Source organism: Anneissia japonica, unplaced genomic scaffold (genome assembly GCF_011630105.1).
Source record: "Anneissia japonica isolate Jap-2015-1 unplaced genomic scaffold, ASM1163010v1 scaffold3206_len47232_cov124, whole genome shotgun sequence".
NCBI classification, from domain to species: Eukaryota; Metazoa; Echinodermata; class Crinoidea; order Comatulida; family Comatulidae; genus Anneissia; species Anneissia japonica.
This window is the reverse complement of record NW_022717643.1, coordinates 43,519-48,465: the sequence shown is the minus strand read 5'-3', so window position 1 is coordinate 48,465 and position 4,947 is coordinate 43,519. Positions and strand designations below refer to the sequence as shown.

Genomic DNA, 4,947 nt, shown 5'->3' with positions numbered 1-4,947 from the left:
ACATAGGAAATAGCAAGAGTGATTACAATAGTTCCTATTGCATTACATGCATAGGAACTAATGAGAAAAGATGAGATAAAAAAAAATCACATTTCATTCTCAGAAATACAGGTCTACTGTAATGTAAATACTTAAAATAACTAACCTAAAAATATAAAATCTAAAGATTAAAACGTCTTACAACAAAAAGATTATACCAGAGTAGGACTACTTAAGAAATACTGACTATGATGTAGAATCCATTTTTGGTGTAAAAGAAAAAAAAAACCTTAACATTACACAATTTGATAAGCAACAATACATTTATACTATTGTTGTGAATTTTTTAGTTGTGAGCGTTTCTCCCAAGCATTCATGATGTATTTTTACAGAAATTTTCATGATGTATTTTTAAAGAAATTATCAAAAATAGAGGTATCACAAATATTAGAAGACTGAATAATTTAAATAATTTAATTTTAATATCATCATTTGTTGTTGAAAAAAGTGTCCTTGTATCATAATCGTTACAGAGTAGGTCATTTTCAAGACTTGTTAAATGTTGTTTTCTAATGATATTGTAAGTGGGACAATTTAGTAAAAAATGTTTGACATCTTCAATTTCTCCCTTTTCAGTTCTGTGCACTGTAAGTAATAAAGGGTTTTTAATTGCATGGATGAGGATCCATTTATTGAATTATTATTTTATTGTTAATATTTGTTCCCTCAACTTTGAATGACTTTTAAATTTTGATTTTTATATTATTTTTATATTATTTAATTCTTTTAATTTTTTTCATAAATTATTAATTGTCTTTATACACATTTTTATTCTGCCTTTTATATAATTTTAATTGTTTAGTCTTTATACATATGTAAATTTAACCAAATCAAATGTTTAAATTATTGGTTCATTGATCATTGATTTTTGTTTGTCATTTTTTACACATTTGTAAACATAAATAGAATTGTTTTTATGTCCAAGTGCCCCCAACGGGGGCCATAGACACTATGTCATGATGTAACAATTAAAGATGGCAGAAAAGGGTAAATCCGGTGGAGGAATGATGGGTAATACTTCCATCAGGTGGGGGCGCTCTACTGAAAATCAAATAGCGTTTGGAATTCAAACTTAATTGCGTTCAAACTCGAACATGCGTTACAGAGACACAGCACGCGTTCGCCACAAACGCCTTTAACCATCATTTAAAGGACGCCATCTAGAATATGGTAGTACTTTTCGAGATCAATGACATAACGCGGTGATTCCATGAGTTAATCTTTTTTAGTGTTTTTAGTGCAATAATACAGTGGGCCTAGTAGTATACAGAATATTGTTATGAAAGACAATTTTCACGAAAAAATTCAGATACACTACAATGACAAACACATCTGCATATTGAAGAACGTAAGATTAAATTCAAAAATAAAAACTCCTGTATAAGGCAGTAGACACATGCTCCCTCTGGGAGCCTATTTTTTTAACTGCAACCTGAATATAAGTTTGACTTGGATTGATATCAGCTAGAACAATGAATACGCTACAGTATCTTAACTTTACAGCAGTTCTAAGTCACTGCATGACTGATTTCATCATCTCATGCTTGATTGCACTCACAAAGAAACCAGCCTATAAGGTCACATGACTAACCTGGAAAAACCCATTTCTATTTTCGCAGACACTTCATGCACACCCAAAACTTAACAGAGAATTTTAAGGTAAATATTATATTAATTTATGTTGTTCAGTGCAATAGATCCAATCAATATCTTAATGGTTCAAACAAATTAAAATACTGAACCAAATTATCATGTTATCTGAGATGAAAAAAATGTTGATAGAGGTATACAGGCCTACTAGATATTAAACAACGTGTAAGACATTAATACTAAATCAGGCCTGTACACAGGTTTTTATTGGGTAGGTGCAAATTTGTGGAAGGTGGACGAAAATGACTATGGGCTACCAAGCAACAGAACCTTTTTGGGGTTGAGTGGGCGGAGGGAGCTCCATTGAGCACAGATATTTTTGATATTTTGAGGTCTTAATACATTTTGAAGATATAATATAAACAGTATTAAATCTTTTTGTCAGTGGCAGTCCAGGAAATGGGGGGGGGGGGAAGGGGGCAGGGACACAACTTCATAGATGGAGGTCGATACACAGTATCATAGTCCCACATTTTCATAAATTTTGTACTCAACACAGTCATTAATTTCTGTGGGACATAATTATCCACCAAAGATATTTTCTGTTTCTTTCCCATACCAAAATATTTGACTTTCCAAAGTTAAAAATTCCCTAATTTCCATTCTTCTTCATCAACATGCTTAACATGCTTTCTCATTCCAAAATATTTGACTTTCCAAAGTTAAAATTCAAATTACATTTGTGTATGTTTACCTTAAATAATTAGGGTTCTCCCTGTATTATGTTTCGTGAAACCCTCAAAAACGGTCGCCAATCAATTGTATTGCGTGGGTCTATAAACTTGGCATATTTATTGCCAAAGCAAACTATAATTCAATAAAATTATTAAATATAAATACTTTTTCAAAATGTAAAAATAAAAGCAATAATCCATACATCTATATAACCATAATATAAGTATATAAGTTATTATAAAGCAATGAATGTTGTTATCAAAATGGAAAACAAAGGGAATAATATGCAAATACTTAATTGGCTATCAATTGCTATAAATACTTTTACATTTCGAAATTTATTAATTATTATAACTGTATTCAAGTTTGTACCTAAAAATCAATTACCTTTGTTTACCTACCATTTAAAATAAAACATGTTGTACAGACTTCCTTCAGAATACTGGCTAATTGTTATGGCTAAATATTTTCAATTAAAACTGTTTCCCTGCTAGCGATTAGCGAAACTTCAATTTTGCTAATCATATTAATAACGCCAATATTACTATGGATTTATTTCCACCAGCCCTGAGATCATGTTCTAATGACCTATAAATGATGTCTGAAAAGAATGTTTACTAAAATCGCAAAATGGCCAATGGTCAATGGTTGTACATTTGTATAAGCTTCCTATTATGATTACAATAGGCATTATAATAGGCTTTTATGATTTGTTATGTATGAAATAAAGTATTTCACAAGTCTTGCAAACACCATTACATTTTACATAAACCATGTCAAATTATTTTGGTAGACATAACTTTGTTAGCATTTTCAGTTGCCTTGAATCGCTAGAATATAGAGCACGTGGGCAACTGAGAGCAACTGGGTATTTTCAGTTGCTTTCAATCGCAGGAGCACTTATGTAGCCTTCAGTCGCACAAATCTCAGTGCTCTCAGTTGGTCACAGTTGCTTGCCAGTTGCAAAAGTTCAATTGATGTCAGTTGAGTTGAGTCGTAGGGGCAACATAAGCCCGGCTTAAGGCCTATACCCATGTTCTCTCCAACTAAGGGAGAAAATTCATTGTTCAAAAAGGTGTCGATATTTAAAGTTTTTTTTAGATTGTTGTAGTTGTTGTGGTACAATGAAAAAAAATGTATGTGTCCCCCTTAATAAGGGTTACAATGAAAAAAATTTAAATATCCTGTTAATAGGGGTTATTTGATGAACCAGTTAACCAATCACCAATGACAATCAAAGTAGAAGAGGGAAGATTATTAAATACTATTCATATAAATGCAACAGATATTAGAGATGTAGTTAAGTGTGAAGATGACTCCTTACTGGTTTCATGTTTGACAAATGAAATGCTCAAGTACAAGCAATCAGGAGAATATATTGGTAAGGTTACACTACCACAAGGTGTGAAAGTTCTCAGAATGTACAAAATGAAGAATGGTAACATAGCATTCAGTGATTACAGTTTTAATAAAGCTGTCAGAATATGCAATATGAATGGTCAGCTGATTAAAACAATTAGTGAGGGAGGACAGAATACACCACGGAGTATTCATGTGGATGAGACATCAAATGTTTTGTATGCAGCAAATAATTGGTCCAATAACTGTGTGTACATGTTTGACATAAATAATGGCAAGACCATCAAAACAATAGGGTCATATGGTACAAAAGAAGGTCAAATGAGAAATGTCACTGATGTTACTCTTACTAACCAAGGACACCTTCTTGTATTGGACTATGGCAACAGTAGATTACAATTATTTAATAATGAGGGAAAGTTTATAAAAGTCCTTGTTGAAGCAGGTGATGAGGATGGTAAGGTAAAATATCCAAGTGCAGTAATAGTTGATGAGGATGACAACATCATTATATCAAGTCAACACAAACTACAGCTATTCAGTAGTGATGGAAATTTCATAAAAAGAATTGATAAACCAGAAGATGGAATCAACAATCCACAGGGATTATCCATCATTTCATATCATCCAAGGAGACTTGCAGTAGTAAATGATGGTGACAAAACAGTCAAAATATTCAATTATTAAATATTGACAGTCCACTTGCTTCACTTGTGTGTTTTCAACAATTCAAATTTATAAGTGTAGGAATATCTACATATCCATTATTTCATATCATCCACATAGAGTTAAGTTTATGAATCTTAAACTTAAAATAATTATTGAATACAATAATATCGAAATATAAAGTTGGCATAATGTTTATAAACTTGTTAAAATATTTCATTATTGAAAATGATATACATAGAGCTGAAGTTGTGGGTTTTTTTTTAAACTGTTAAAATATTAATTAGTCTACATAAATGATATCTATAGAGTTGAAGTTATTAAACTGAAAACATTAATACTGTAATCTGCCAACCTCAACTGTTTATAGTGTAGTTCTCATCAAATTTGAATCACACACTATTGATCTTATGATTTTATATTTTTGCAGTGTAAGTGTTTAATCATATAATGCATATACATGTTACTTTCTTGCATATTGATGTTAAAAATGTTACTTTTCAATCTATTGGGGCTTTTTTGTACAACCTATCCAGGGGCGTACGGTGAAAAATCTAA

The 4,947-nt window shown here is 31.2% G+C and overlaps 1 protein-coding gene across 2 annotated transcripts in view; it reads left to right on the top strand.

Moving 5' to 3' along the window:
* The first annotated feature begins 1,314 nt into the window (after nt 1-1,314).
* The window catches only part of LOC117110347 (tripartite motif-containing protein 45-like), a 29,891-nt gene continuing 26,258 nt past the window's right edge, over nt 1,315-4,947 (top strand). For both annotated transcript variants that reach the window (XR_004445679.1, XM_033253044.1), the window contains exon 1: nt 1,315-1,698. The gene's annotated coding sequence lies outside the window, so the exon portion shown is untranslated. The remainder of the gene's footprint in view (nt 1,699-4,947) is intronic.